Source organism: Manacus vitellinus, unplaced genomic scaffold, assembly GCF_001715985.3.
Source record: "Manacus vitellinus isolate BGI_N305 unplaced genomic scaffold, ASM171598v3 scaffold_11_pilon, whole genome shotgun sequence".
NCBI classification, from domain to species: domain Eukaryota; kingdom Metazoa; phylum Chordata; class Aves; order Passeriformes; family Pipridae; genus Manacus; species Manacus vitellinus.
In genome coordinates this window covers 17,495,070-17,511,797 of record NW_021938895.1, presented here as the reverse complement: position 1 = coordinate 17,511,797, position 16,728 = coordinate 17,495,070, and the positions used below count along the sequence as shown (strand labels likewise).

The window sequence follows — 16,728 nt, the reverse complement described above, 5'->3', positions numbered from 1 at the left end:
GTTTCTCCTTTCTGACTAATCCCCATCTTCTTCTTAGTTAGGGTGCTGTATGATTGATCAGTTAGCACATATCTTTGTGTCAATCTTTATGGCCTATTTTATGAGGGCCCTTGCTCCTACAGACACCTGACATTTAATACTGTTGACTTATATATCATTTATTCTGGCTTCAGAAATCCTGCAGTTCTTTCTCAACCAAACGGGAAGGAGAACAATTTTGACATACTTCTAGGGTATGATTTATCTCACTCTACACTAAGCTTCTTAAGTAGGCCAAACCTGCTATGTCCTGGAAAAGTCTATCACTCTTCATTGATTCTAAAGGAACTCCAGAGATCTACAGTTTAGACATCTACTACTGAATTACTTTCCAGCTCTTAGATGAGATTCTAACCCATCTGAACTCCTTTCTGTGTGCTACGAAATGGGACAGCAGGACGAAAAACCTCCAAATATCCAAGAAGGCTAAGATATTTGCTTATTTCATGACTCCTCCATAGGATCCACTTGTGAGATTCCTAGGAAGCCTCATGTTTAACCATATCTTCCTGCTTACACTGTTTTGATTAAGGCAGAAACTGCCTGAAGGTTCTTCAGTCTCTTCTTAACATCTCCTTCTGTCCGACCTTTGGGTCTGGACTTACCTGTAGCTTTTTTTCACTTGTTTTTGAATATTAAGTCCAATACAGATATTTTTACACTGAACATTTATGGAACTCCCTGATTTGAGTGTAACCGAGTGACAACACTACTTGTTTTAGAAAATCCTGTTCTAAGAGATTGTTCAAACATAATGACAACCCCTGCCTAAATTCATGCTCCTTGTTCAAACTGCTTGCGTACTTTTCCTTAATATAGCAACTATGATTTATCTTCCTAGCAATGTGCAACAATACAGTCAGGAAGAGAGCTTACAGTATTCTTGTCAACTACAACAATATCCTAATAACACAAAATAAACTGTTGCAATGTATTAACGTAAGCATATGCACAAAAAGAGAAAAATTATACTGACTTCTGAAATGTAAGTAAGCTCACACTGAATAAAGGGAGCTTTAACTAGCAAACACACAGAAATCACTTTCCATATTTCTCTTCCAAAAAAATCCACATAAAGTAATTGCACAAAAATCAAAATTTTGATGGATTTCACATAAACCAGTGAGAATCTGAATATGAAAACACAGGAACAGAAACACAATTTTGCACAATCTAAATGTATAAAACTGAAGCCAGTGGGATATTTTACTACTAGCTTTGTAAGACAGAAGTATCAAGATTTCACTTGTGGACTTTAAGATTTTCTGATTTCTCCTTGCTTTAGTTACTTTTTCAAATTGAAAAGGTAACATTGAAAACTCCGTCTGCAATTAGTATGTTTTCTAAGGGGTAAAACAAAGAGAAAAAGACAAAGAAGTAAGGTTGGTAATTCTTCTTTTGAATTCTTGATTGCGTGGGTGTTACCCAAAGCTGATGTTTTTTTGCTTTCCATTCTCTAACCTTATAGAGCAGGAGAGAAATTCCCAGAAGGATTTTACTGAGAGGTTTTTGGCCACTCTCACTGACACCACGTGGTGCCATGCCTGCTGTGGGCTCTGTGGCTGAAGGGAGGCTGTACCGCAGAGCAGCCTCCTGCTGCCTCACCCCGCGGCTGCGCCCAGCCTCTGGATGCTCAAGTAGTACCAGTTATCTGAGAGATGGTATCTGTACCTAGCTCCTCCTCTGGCGTCCCTGGAAAACTGAAGCCCGACTTGAGCAGATCGCCACCCTCTTCTTCTGAAAAGACAGAAACAAAGTAGCTATTTAATACCTCTGATATTTTTCTATATCCAGACATAAACTCTCCACTAGTTTTTAAATCCACTCAGTGATATCTATTACCATTCAGTATCTCAGATAACGTGAAGCTGATGAGGTGCTATTATCTGCAGTATCTATCCCTCTTTGCCAGTTGTTCTAGTGCTCATCAATTATTATTATTAATTTTTTAATTTTGCCAGACATTTTCAAATCACTAGTGTCATAATATTAATAAATGTCTTTTTTTATAAGATCTTTTACATTGTTCTTTTCAACTTTTCTCAGTTGCATTGAGTTCTACTGGCTTTTAAGCTTCATGTATTTATTCCAGAAGAATCCTTATTGTCAGTCCTTCCAGTTGCACCTTTAGCACTTTCCACTTATGATTCTCAGGCCACTTTTATTACCTTTTATACACAATCAGTTCAATTCTGCCATTGTGAAGTCTGACAGTGATGTGATGGTGACTTTCTTCTATCAGTAACGTTTTCTTTTGTGCCAGACATCACTTCTGTAATTCTGGAGATGTACTTAAATGCAGGTGATATGTATATTCTGCATGAATGCAGAAACCACTTAAATGGCTTGAGTGCAGCTCTGAGCTACCCTGCTTATACCTCTTTCAGAGTTGCAGTTTGTTGCCTCTGCATTGCCCTCCTGTCATGCTGGAATACAAACTAACTTTGCATCAGGCACTTAGTTTAGATATTTCTATAACAGAGCTGCATATGGAAAATTGGGTCAGTAACACTTCTGTAAATTGCAAGACTGGTTTAAGAATATATAGATTAAGATACAAAATATCACAGTAACGTTTCATGTATTTACCCAATACTATATTTTTAATGAGTTTTATGTTTTTTCCCCATTGTGGAAACTATTGAGTATATACAGCCTTTTACTTTACTCTTTTTTTCCCATCTGTGTGTGTTACAAGCACAGATCCCTGAGAAGAGCTATGGAGCACTCCATAGCCTCTCGCTGTAAGTTCAACCACCAGCTCTTCACAGAAAGATAAAATCAGGTATTGCAGACCATAGTTTTTGCACAACTGATGACTGATGACTTCTAAATAACTTGCATCAGTTCTTGTTATCATACCCTCAGGCAGACATTCACGAAAGTTTGAACCAACTCAGACTTTTCTTAAGAGTACCTCAATTTCTCTATCAGACAAGCTGAGTTTTTTTTGTGCAGCTTACAATAGACACACTGTTTTTTCCATTTCAATGCTCCATTTAACAAACACATACATTTTATATATTTCTTGGTCTTGGTTACACTTTTTATTTGTACTTTGATTTTTTTCCCCAATTAACTCACAGGAAGCAAAATGAGTTAATGTACTCATATGGATCTCTCAAGCAATTACTCTGAGATTTTAACAATTCCTGAGGTTAAGAATATATAATTGATAACAATGGGTAATATAGCATAGAGAATTAGTCCCAAGGATGTTAAGAGTGTTGAATAGGCTGAGCTGTCAAATAAACATCTTGTTTATAAACTCAATTGTTAAATAAACTCACTCTGCTAAAATACAGCCTTCAAGAGATCTCAGTAAGTGACAGATAAAAAGTCATACACAATTTTTAAAATGACTGGCACATGAATTTAAATTAAACTTCATTTGGGAAGGTAATGGACATCTCTAATTAAATAAAAGCACAAATTAGGCAGTTCCCATGGAGACCTTGCTCACATGATTCGCCTATATTGTATAACTCATAAGCCTGTCCTCTAATGTGGCTGCACAGGAGTAAGGAATAAGGAATTAAATAAAAGCTATAACAAAAATATTCTAAAGGATTGTTTACATTCTTGTAAATGACTAGGAGATCTTATGCTAACTTCAGTAGATGTTAGATGTTAATAAATATTGAAAATATTGAAACAATAGTGTTGTATTTTTGAAAAGCTATAAATTTATTCCAAAGGTCTATCATGCACATATATTCAGAAACAATTACAGAATTTATGCATAACATTATTTCTCCCTTGCAAGAAATTAGCATTCTATAACAAGCTCTGCCCAAAAGTAGACTAAAATGTTAGGAGTAGGCTAAACAAAACTAAACATTTGTGGGTCTGAAGAGTTGGAGAAAAAAAAAAGAAGAAAATAAATTCCTTTTCAAAATTAAAGGGAAAGGTCATGCAATGGGATCCACAAGTCAGATTCTGACTTTGCTTTAAACATTCCTGTGCAAATTTGGACAATACAATTAATCTCTTTCTGTCTCAATTTTACAGTAGAATTAGGATTAAAATTAATTTCTTTCTTGTAGATATCCTATATGAATACATTTGTTAGTGTCAGTGAGCCTTTTGTCTAGAAGAGTCTATAGAGTGCACAAAGAGATAGAATTTCCTTCCTGCAGAAAAGCTGTATTCTGTTTTGAATAGGGTCAATTGAAATATTTCAAAGGAACTTAGAATTCCTTTGTGATTTCCTTAAGTTTATGAATCTGTATGAGGGATATGAGCAGCTCTTAGCGATTAGTTTACTTCCTAAGCATGAGGACTTCTTATTTCTTTATATTTTATGACTATACCTATTCACAGCACTATTTCATTATTTATATTGTCTTTTAAAAAGGCTACTGTCAGTTCCTTCAGTCCTTGAAGACATTAAATTTTTGTATTCTTCACTTACGAGGCATAATTAATCTAGAGTCTCAGTGGCTCTTGCAGTATTACAAAGATAATCTTCATATGAGGTTGAACTGTACTTCAAACTTGTATTATTCCTTCAGAAACAGATATATATGGTCTTTGTTTATTCAGTTTAAATTTCTCCTAGAAATTATATTTTTTATTATTGACCACAGAAATGAAAAGCATGTCCTTCATTCATGAGCACAGCAGCAACCTTCATATGTCATAGTAATGAAGTCATGTAGATTATCACAGAATTATGGCACATTCTGAAATTCACGTGTCATAGAACGAGTGCATTTATTTTATGTCATTCACCTTCTCTATCTCATAAATTCACAGTATCTCAGCTTGCCCTTTGCTACCTACTAGTAGAACATTCTACACTAGTGGACATAGAAGGAAATGGTACTCTTAGCATGGAATGCTTCAATGGGCAATGAATTGCAAACGAAGACGAGATTATGAAAATAGGATGATTTACGATAAAAGTTTTTAAGCAATGTATGGAATACACAGATCACAGACAAGGAACACGTCTCAATATACAAACTACTGCATCACAGACTAGTCTAAACAGAAAGCAAGAACCTTCCTCTGAAACTGAAACTAAAAAATAGTGGGAAAAGTCTCAAAAGGGCTCAAAATAGTGACAAAAAATGAAAGGCTCTAAAAGTGCAGACATGTCGGCTTCCATGAAAGCTGAATGTACAGTAAAATGATGCTGTGATCTGCATAAGTAGGAGAGCACAAACTGTCATTTACATGTAGTATCTCATTTTCTTTTTTAAAAAAGTGATATATCTGTCATGCATTCCAGTGCAACACTGCACAGATGACACTCAAAACTGTGATAGGAACCTTTCACAGCTGAAGTTCTCCAGACTTAGGCTTGGAAACGTCAGGAGACGTTGCTGAGCTGGAACCAGCTTGACAGATCCAGACGGCTCATTCAGCCCTGAAGCTACTACATGCACAGTGGGAAATGACACAGGCCAGCACCCAAGATCAAGCTGGCATGGCACAGCTTTTGTCCTCAGAACAGGCTGAATGTCTGTGTGCCCTGGCTTGTGCTGTTCCATACCCTGCTAAGGAGACATTATCTAGGGAAGCACCGGTTGGTATGGGCCAAATCTGGGCAAAGGTGTGCTCTGTGGCAGGGATGAATAATCACTTTGCCCATCCTTCAAATTTTATCATCTCAATTTTAACCTGTCAATCTACTATCTGACATGACATATCAGTTTAAATTCTGTTTCTTCACCTGCAAAGTCTTGCACCAAGATATGCCTTTATGTTGGCCCTCATTTTTTATGCATTCATTCTATCCTTAATAACCAGGCATGCTGTTTCCATCTCTTAACTGTACTTCTTCCACAACCTATCCATCCACAAAATAGGTCCCATTCTCAGTGGACTTGTTGCTCACATACTTTAAAACGTTCACATCAGCAAGACTTACAATCAATTATCTGCCTTCTCCATCACAATATAAAAGCAAGACTGACTAGAACTGATACGGAACTTCTCAGTTCAATGGAATTTAATTTATTTATTATTAACCCACACTGGACCACACACCAACTTTTTTTCTATATGTACATTTCTTTCAGCCTGCAAGCTCCCTGTGGTAGTTGTATTTTAGTTTTGTCTTATAGTGTCTGCTATATTGTCTGACAACAGATGAAATAAAACATGGGCCTTAAAATATATGAATTAAGCTGCAATTTCATTTGATCATATAATTACAGATCATAGAATGTGTACAGAGTATGAATACAGGCCACTCACCATATCACTCCATGATATGAGAAAACAAAATCACTGCTCCCAGACTAGACATACTTAGAGATCTAGAAGAGATATCTCCTGTACCTCAAAGTCCACTAGGTTACTATGCAATTAAAGCATTTCTTGCAGGTGGCCTTTGACCCTAGCCAAAGATATCCCCAGTCTATTCTGGTTATGTCATGATAACAGACATAATTGTCATGAAGCTGGTCCTGACCTAAGGGAAATGACCAAATGCCTGCATGGCTGCGACCTGTTATGGATCCCTAACCCCTCCTGGGAGACAGCTAATTGGATTGGTTCAGACCTTCCTCAAGCAGCCAAAATCACTTCTGGCAAACCTATAAATTTCCTCGTCTAATCCTCAAAAGGTTACATCTAATCAATATTATAACATCTATATAGTAAATTAGACATGGTGAAGGCTCCTTCTCTCGTGAGACCAACTGTTGTGGTCTAGCCATATCTTCAAGAACAGGTTGGCTTCATCCAAACTGTGATGAGGAATGGTCTTTTGCCCATGCTAATCCCCTGGGAATTATTTGGGACAGTGAAAATTAGTTGGCCAAGCTTAAAACTAAGACAGGAACCTCGCTGACCACTATTACAAATAATCAAATTCCTATTTGTTGCACCTTTTTTCTGGCACTGTTTAATTTACTACAGAGTCATAGTGCTGTCTACTCTCTTATATGATTCTGAATCATGGGTCATTTACCGCCACCACCTGTGTCTTCTAGAACACTTCCATCAACACTGTCTCCGTACAATCCTAAACATCCACTGGTCCACTGTATGTGACCAATACATCTGTTCTAGAACAAGCAGCAGGCACAAGTATTGAGGCCGTGTTGATGAGAACGCAGCTGTGATGGGCAGGGCACGTCTCAAGGATGAAGGACCACCTCCTCCCTAAGATCTTGCTTTATGGTGAACTTGCCACTGGCTGCTGCAAGAGAGGAGCCCCAAAGAGAAGATACAAGGACTCCCTGAAACAACATCTCAGCCTTGGCCATATTGATCATCATAACTGGTCTACTCTGGCCTCCAGTCAGGAGGTCTGGAGACACACCATCTATAACACTGCTGATGCTTTTGAGAACGCACGCAGGATGACTCTTGAGGAGAAAAGACAACACAGAAAGATTCGTGCCTTGCCAAATATACCACCTAAGGAGTCTTTCTGCTGTGTCTATCTCGTATTGGCCTTTTAGCCACCAACGCGCTTGTAACAAACGTGGGTAGTGCCCTTCCCAAATCTTCATTCGCAAAGCCCAGCCATGACATGACAGACGTAGGCCAGGTGGCAGTATTGTCAATATGATATTCTCATGCATTGTTCTGATAGCATGTGAGAAGCAACAAATACACAGCCGGGTAGGGAAAACTCTGATTGAAATAAATATTAAAGATGATAGTATCAGATTTAAGGTTATCGAGGTTTTCTTTGCAAGAGGCCTGTGCAAAAATATTAACAGTAAGAGGAAGTCATTGTTTAATTAAGTTGCTTTTGCTTTTCTCATCACAGACTCTCTTTTTTTGTTCTTGCTTTTCTCACACACACACAGACATACAGACACACAGGTGTTGCTGATGAGTCCAGCAAAGATCTGCTCATCCTGGTATGCTGGCTCCAGCACTGGCCCAAAATGGATGTTGCTGGAAACAGGGCAAATATGTAGATTGCCTACAATACTTTTCCAGCTTCCCGCAATCAGCACTTAAGGGACTTCCTGAGACAGAAATTTAGTCTAGACCATAATTTTTAATAGTCATCAATGGATCTATCCTCTATGGATTTATCTAATCTTCTCTGAGCCCATTTATACTGATAGCCTCTACTGCATCCTGTGCCAGTGCACCTCACAATTTAATTATGCTTTATTTGAAAAAGAATTTCCTTTTTGTTTGTTTATCAAGATGCCTGATAATTAAATTAGGTGCCTCTATTCCTTGGTTGTGAAAAATAATGGATCACTGAACCCTATGCACTATGTCTATATAATTTATAATTGTGTAGTCATCTACCATATCCCTTCCTTATTCCTTCCTTTTCCAAACCAAGGAAGCAATCTGTTTAGTATTTTATTGTGGCAAAGCTGTTCTAAATCTTTCATCATCCTTCTCACTCTTCTCTGTAAATTTTTGTTACTCTGCTATGCCACTTTCAGACACAGAGGCCAGAAGTTCAATTGGCTTTACAGTATGGCTTTTTCCTGTGGTATGATGTGGTTCTCTGCTTTTTTCTTCTATTTTATTTTTTAATATTTTCATCTGCCCTTTCATAACTTAGAGAATTCATTAGTCATATTAAATTGTGCCCAAGAGAGATAATTTGTTTCGCTTTCCAAACACAAACATATTTTTCTTATATATTACACTAATAAATATTGAAGAATCCCTAGGTTACTACCAAGACTAATAAACCCAACAACCCTCCCCACCCCTTGAAGAGCAGGACTAAGGAATTTCTGATCTCTTGCTTTCATTCACCCTGTCCACTTTTTTACAGCATAGTTTCAGACAGCAGGACTACGAAACCAGGCATCAGCTGTCAGAGGGAGTAGCCAGGCACACAGCCCAATAAATCGGGGACAAGGAGATGACTGTGTCCCTCACGTACTGTCTTGGAAAAAGAATAAAATAAAGTATATTGCAGGGGACCACTGAAGCTGTCAGGGATCATATTGGTCTCTGCACAGTAACTCCTGCATCCCAGCTGTTGGCAGATGCAAATTATCCACAAAACACGGGTTGCCTTAGCACTACTGTGGTGATCACCCTGAAAGGCATTGGTTCCCCACAGAAGCCTTGTCTGAGCCAGCCAGGGACATTTTGCTTCTTGGAAGTCTTTCAGAGGTACCTTATCCTTTTTACCCCAAAGATCTGCAAGTTCCTCTTCCCTGTCCCACTTCAAGCAATAAATGGAAAAATGTGTTAGATAATGCCGTGAAGTCTTAAAGCAGAGTCACTTTTCAGTCATTCTAGAATTTAAATGACTAATTCAGTTAAATAACTCTACCTCTCCATAACAAAATTATCAAGTGACTGCAAGCAAAAAAAGAGTAAGTCAGTGACAAGACATCGTGTTCAGACATGGCTCTCCATGACATGCTTCAAAGAGTCTAAGAAATTTCTAAAAGCCCTTTCTTCCTGCATTTTTCACAGCTGAATGACTGTGTCAAGCCCCTAATTGAGCTATTTACCTTTTATTGCTTTTCAGCATCTGTGAGAGGAATTTCAAACATTCTATATTAAAAAGTAGGAATATTAAAAATATATTCTTATTATTGTGAATCATGATCCTTATTCTACGAACCCAAGACTTCTGGATACCCCAGAAAAACCTTTAGTTTTCAACATATTTCAAATTCATTTTGAAGAAAAGCATTTCTTTAAGACTCTCCTTAAAAATTACTGAGATCTCTAATATTAAACTATGTTTAAAAGAACATGGATTTTTTAACCTTTCCACTTTCGGGCTAAAACTAGATATGCTCACATTGTATTTTACTTTATTTTTTGGCAAAAACCACAACCAGATATACAACAATTATTACTAGTGGTCATGGTATTCTGATTTTACCAATTTGTTTTATGGAGTAAAAAGTCTGAGCAGTGTCCCCATCTTTCAAATGTTCAATAAATAAGATATTTTAACATGACAGAACAACTGCATTTGTTACACTGATCTACCATGGTAGGAGACATTTAGCATGGAAACCCTTTGACCCCAATGCGATGTGAGGGCAAAGCCAGCAATTCCACTAAAAATGGAAATTAGCTTTAGTAGCTGCAGTCTTGAATCTCCCCCAATAAGGCCATTTGACATTAGATGATGAAGTTCTATATAACTGGAAACATGATGCCTATGGGTTTCATTCCTACACAAGTCAATTTGTGAGGATCTCAGTGAGGATTTCTGCGAACACCTAAATGCTGGGGTGGTACGATTGACAGCTGGTAGGGTTTCTTATTTAGCAAATACGATTATTTAATGTATAATATGTCGCTTCCTTTTGGTGATTTAAGCAATATGAAATGCAGTACCTAATAAATGAACCATTTTTCTCTCTCAAAAATAGCAATAACCACAACAAGGTTTCTTCCTAGAAAGAATCATACCGTAGCAGGCAAAGAGTGATGGATCAGGATGCCTCCTTTCTTTGCCCTGTTTTCGTCATCCTGTGGATGGTGCTGAAGTTATGCTCAGATTCATCCCTCAAATGTAATGCATTTTCCAGTGATTGGTCATTAGTTCCCCTCCCTTCCCCCTCCCATGCAATCGCAAAGCAAGACTTGCTCTCTCATCTGCTTCCTTTCATCTTTCTCATCTTTCCCTTGTCTCATATCCTTCTCTTTTCCATCTCCTTCATAGATCTGCTTTATTTTTCTTCTTATTCCTTTTAACCCTCACTCACCAGTCTTTCCTTTCTCTTTTTTCCTCCTCTTCTTCCAGCCTATTGAGGTGCAAGTAATATATCACAGGTTGAAGCTCACCTGAGGATTTTGTGCATGCATGTCTACTCCCAACTAGATGCTCTACTGAAGTATTTAAACCACAAGGTCTTTGAGAAGGACTGCAAATAACTGGAAAGACCAAATAAACTTTTCGCCCTTCCCACAGCAATTTTCAACTATAAATTATAAAAGTACACATTAGAAATAACTTAAAATTAATAAAATTGTTAAGGGAGAATCAAAAGTGAAAGAAACATCTATATTTTCAAATTAATTTCATGCAGTTTTGGTCTTTTTCACAAGTTAAAAGAGATCTGAAGCAGCACATGTTCAAGCTAGAAAAATGAAACTTCTAAAAATGTAAAAATAGGATGCTTCTACACTTAAAAACCTCTTTTTTCCCCTGCATTTTTACTTTAAGAAGGAATTTGCTTTGAACTGACCCATAAACAGCCTCAGTTTCAGGAAGGTTGTGCTTTACAAAGGAAAGGTTTCTGCCAACTACCTCACCACGGAGAGCTTTCCTACTAATGCATTTGTTTAGCACTCTGCACAGTGGGTGCAACCCTCTTCGGGTTCTCTCTGGTTGCTCTAAAAACTGTGTAATATATAGCAGATATTTCTGTGATTGCTTAGGATACACAGCCTCAGTGACTCATTACATTTTAAAACCAGTTACAGTGGGGCTGAGGTGGACCTTTCTGTTTGTTGGTTGCGACATTCAACTACAACCTGTGCAGCTGCTGGGTTATTTGGATTTTCCCTCTGACGCAAGCAGAAATGAAGTTGAGGGAGAATCAATTCTGTGTGTGGCCACTGAAATCGGAAAGCAAAATTATAAGCTGTGTATTGTGGGGTGAACAGAATGAATATTTAGGATGCTGCAAAAGGTGTACAGATGCTTGGCCAGTTCCTAATCCTCAAGTTTGCTAGACTGATCTCCCCAGAAGAGATTAAATTTTCATTTCGTTTCTCAAGGATAGGTTTTTCACTGAAGCATCTGGGACCCTGTGCACCCTTGTCTTCTACTGTTAATGGGGAGAAGTGGGCAGCTCTAGACTGATCACTGTCCAGGCCATGTGTCCAGGGACTAAGGGAAGTGCTGGGTTGCCAGGTTCTTCACTTCAGGGCCTAAAGCAAAATGACAATAAGCCAGACTGTCAAGATTACTTAAAAAGGAACTGAGAAACTGAATACAAATATTTGCTCTCAGCAAGGATGGAATTTGTTCAGGTCACCTTGCTAGCTGCAGTTATGTTTGTAGCTGCTACACTGGGAGGGGAACAACCTAAGTTCTTCCACCTTAAGTGCTGCTAATCTTCCTTGAGCCACAAAGTAGAATACTTTCCAGACCTTGTTCACTACAAGAACTTCTCACTGAGGTTTGTATGTGGGCAAATACCCATGCAGAGCCCAGGTCATTGACATTATGCAAATGGACTCTTTCTTCTCCTGTATCTGCAACACACTAAAGGTGCTTTGGACAGATGTTGGCCCGGCCTTTTCCTGCCCTGGCAACAATCTGTGATCAGGAATACATCCAGCTTGTTCTTTGGAAGAACTCACACAGCTGAAAAAATCAACAAAAAAAGGGTTTAATAATATTAGCTTAGATGCTTGATCAGATTTGGATGGTTTAATGTGCTTAAGAATATCAGCTCTGCTGGTGTAACTATCCATCTGCCTGGGGGTAAAAGTACCTGGACTTAGATCATATGTGCCAACAGTATAACGGTGTAAATAAGTTCAGTTACCAAGGCTCAGCTGACACAAGGTGACTTACTAAACTTCTGCAACACAGTGGTGTGGCAGGGCCTTCATTTTGATCTGGCAATCACAGACACAAAATATATAGAAAGCTAACATACCATTTAATTTACATCTGTGCAGTTTCAGTACCTTGAAAACAGTATCTTTCAATTGCAATCCATTTTTTTCACCATCTGACTCTAGTAACTGTTTAGGACATCCATAAACATTTGCTGGGATGTTACATATAGTTCCGTTATTTCAACCATGGCTGCATTATCAGCAGAAGAAAGAGAAAGGCTTGTGTAAGGGTCTTCAAAGCTCACATTACAAATGGAAAACAAATGATTACTGTTGGTGTCATTTTGCTTCTCCATATCTTTGTTTATTCAAGCCCATAAACAGGGTCATAAATAGGGTCATCAGAAAGACCAGAAGCTGCAAATGGAATATTGAGATTTTAATTTCTGATGCAATGTTCGAATCAAGCCCAGACTGGTAGTGACAAACTCCTTGGCTGAAAATGAATTACCGAATTCTGTCAATTCCCACAGAAGAGGTGTCCATCAAGACAAAACTTTCATCTCTCCTTTGTTGTTTCAGAATGAAAGGGCAAGGGGAATAAAATAACCTGTCAACTTTTCACCCCATCAGAGTCAAGTCATGTCAGCAAGACAGTACTGGGAATCTTTCCTCCACATGCCCATTATTCACCCATGCAACTGGATATAGTTTCTAGGCTGTCATTCTGGTATCTCTTAAGAACATTTGCGAGTGTTTCAGAGTGCAAAGCTGGTTTTGTTCTATAGAAATCCATGAGTAAGGCCTCCACAATTTTAGCAATTTGGTTTCTCAGTAATGGGATTTAAAATGAATTTAAATCAGTGCTTAATTTCTGCTCTTTCGGGACAATGGCAGTGATTAGTAGTAATGTTTGACTTCCACTTCCATTTTTTTAATGCAGCTGTAATGCTGTCTGCATTTGGCTGCTGCTTTAATGATTACTAATGACTTTATTTTGAAAGTAATATAACTTTTTGTATTCATTCTCTGGCCTCTGAGCAAAAAGCTAATTTGAGTTGAATTATGCAGTCTGTTCATAAAAGACCTTCCATTGGTTAAATTTTATTTGGAGTCAGTCCAAAGGAAAATGGCAAAGGCACTGAATACACACCATGCATTTACAGGTGGCAGGAAGAAAATGACTGTGTGAAAAGGGCAGCTAAAAGCAAATAAGCAAAAAGACACCATCCTGACAGGCAGCATATATCAATGACTTTCTAGTCATCAGTTTCCAGTACTGAAAGCATTTAATGGGTTAAAGTTGACTGCTACACCCTCAGTTCTTATATGTGGAATCATCTCCCATCACATCAGTGCAGATAATCGCCTATGGTAGCACTGATGGCTACATGTATTGTACTCATTACTGCAGTCTCTTATTTAAAAGGCAACATGTAAGCATGCCTTATTTATGCATCCCATCCTTTTGGATTTCCTGAGGAGCGTTTTCATGACTTACTCCTTGATGGGTAAGTACATTTGTGGGGAAGAGGGTTATTGTTGGGGGTTTTGTTGGTGTTGTTTTTCCTCCTCTTTTTTTTTTCATTTTTTTTCCTATTTTAAGAAAATATAAACTCATTGAGACCTAAATTTATTTGCAGGAATGTTTCTGCTTTGATGAAGGTTTCCTCTTCCAGTAAAAGAGAAATGTAAATCTGCCTTGGAAGAACTTGCTAATTTTGACAATGATTCAGCATAGGAGAATCAGCTGTCAGCTGTTACTTTATCTGGGTCAGGTTTGGGGTTAGAAACCAAGTCCCTCACTTTGATCAAACATTCAAAGTATCTTGATGTTCTGGCCTTGTTCTTGTCTAGTTTGGGGGGGGGGTTTGGAGCTATTTAAATTAATTTAAATGGTTAAACATTTGTTAAGACAGAGGGAGGATGATTCACCATGCCAAAAGTCAAATAATGTCAAGTAGAATAAAAAAAGCAGAAAAATGTGTTTGAGTTTCTCATATTGCCACTAGTGGTCATATGCCTCTTAACCCATTCAGTAGAAAAAAAAAAAAAATGGAAAAAGCAAACAGAAAAGTTTCAGCTTCTGCTGGGACTGGCTGGGATGAAGCTTGCTTTCTTCATGTCAGCCTGCACAGAGGAGGAGGAGGAAGGAGGGATGTTTGTGGTTATGGCATTTGTCTTCCCAAGTCATCGCTATGGGTACTGAGTCCCTTCTTTCCAGTGAGTGGCTGCACACTTGCCTTGTGATGGGAAGTAGTGGATGAATTCCTCTGTTTTCTTTGGTGCCATGTACACCTGTTACTTCCTTTATCAACTGTCATTATCTTGGTCCATAAATCTTCTCACGTTCCTTCTGTTTTCTCTCTGTCCCGTAGGAAAGGGAGTGAGCAAGCAGCTGTGGGGTGTTTTGGCTGCTTGCTGGGAATCAGGCCACTACCTAGTTTTGTTGCAGTCATGAAAACCTGCAATCCTTACAAGTTCTGTGATATTGAAAAAGCGTTTTCCGTTCAAATGTTCAGTCCACAGAATAAGACCTGTTTGAGTGTCCTCCACACTTACTTTGAAATTACCATCATTTGCATCACCAATCATCATTGGACTCAATGGACAGTTGGACTTGGTGATCTTACAGCCTTAACAATTCCACAAAAGCTCATTCCACAAAAGGGAGGGAGAAGGATTTTTTCTCCACAAAACTTCATGTAAAGTTTTCTGATTTATGGATAAAAAGGGAATTATCAGTGACTAAAATTTGACACCTTTGAAAGAAATAGAACATGACATATTTTCGTGTAGTGCTTTCACTGGTACAAAAAGATACAATATTATGCTCAAATCCCCCCTCCACCACCCTGAATTTTACTACATCACTGAGATAGTGAAGGTAGGGCCTCCTACGCTATCAAGCTCACTCCAGTAGTTTTCCATCTCTCACATGTTGCGTGTGCTTACATCCATCTTCAGCCCTCTGTTCTCACACACATACCCAGACTTGCTCAAGATCATATGCCTTTCTATTAGGAATGATTACAGCACATGTAACTTTAATCTGATTAGAAATACCAGTTGCTAAGCAATAGCAACTTAGGCTTCAGCCACCAAGAATACCAAGAATCCTGGTTAAACCTTCACGGAAGCCTGAACAAAGGCAGCTTTGTTGCCATCAGTACTGGAGCTAACTACATCAACCAATCTGCTGAACTAATTAATGGAAATCACACTTGATGGCAGGATACATACGTCCATGGATAATGTTATCCACGACAGCATGACAGGGATTGCTTCACCATTCATTAAGTTATGCTACTGGTGCTGTGCACACATGAAACCAGTAGACCCAGGATGTTCTAAAATATTCACAGTTGTTTTCATTTGTTTGGACTCTGTTGGCAACATCTCTCTTCTTCTCAAAATTCCAATTAAAAGTTGTAAATAACAAGAAAAACTTCATTGAAGAACTCCCAGACACAGAACTAATACCATATCTGTAAATCATTGCTCAATCTGTGTGTTGTATTAATTTCTCCTCTTATTTGCTCATTTTGAGGTTATAGATTATCAATACTAGTTGCATAAATTTACAGCACCTCTATATGTATGCATTGATCAGGGCATGGTTTCCTGGTGCTACAATGCTAGATTTCATGTATAAGTAACGAAAGAAGTATTTAATACTAGACTTACTCTACTGGTTACTGCTAGTAATTTGATAGCATTGGTATTTCTAATACTTAGTAGAAGAATTGTTATTATTGAAAATAGCTTATGAAGTAAGTGCACAATCTGGGACAGCAAGGCTGTCAAATGAAAGTTAGGACACCTTGATGTAACCTAGAAATGCTTGCAGTCATAGAATTTTTCACCCTAGTCTTTTTTTGGTTTGTTTTCTTTTTTTTTTAATAAAAACTAATGGCTCCAATGATAGGAAATGGTATTAGAAAAGTTAATAAAACCAATAAAGAAACAAATATTTGGGCACCATAAGTAGGATGATACATGCATAGGTGATGATTCATGTAACTGGCGAGTAAATATTGTGACAATATACACATAAGAACTTCTGGAAATGAACTCACTAACCTACTATTAATATTAAATAAATGGACATGCTAATGCAGTGGCATTTAGGACTGCACTGTCTATATATATTGAATCCAAAAGCCATCATTAATTGGCATATATATTTATTTCCATTTACAAGAATCAGATTTCCCCTGGAGATTCATCTAAAATTAAACAGAACATGTG

The 16,728-nt window shown here is 38.0% G+C and overlaps 1 protein-coding gene across 2 annotated transcripts in view; it reads right to left on the bottom strand.

Annotated features, from left to right (window-relative positions):
- DLGAP2 (DLG associated protein 2) overlaps positions 1-16,728 on the bottom strand; it is a 152,624-nt gene that overhangs the window by 96,996 nt on the left and 38,900 nt on the right. The window contains exon 3 of one of the 2 annotated variants that reach the window (XM_018088891.2): positions 1,711-1,776. The gene's annotated coding sequence lies outside the window, so the exon portion shown is untranslated. The remainder of the gene's footprint in view (positions 1-1,710; positions 1,777-16,728) is intronic. The other variant, XM_008932727.3, reaches the window with a different exon arrangement.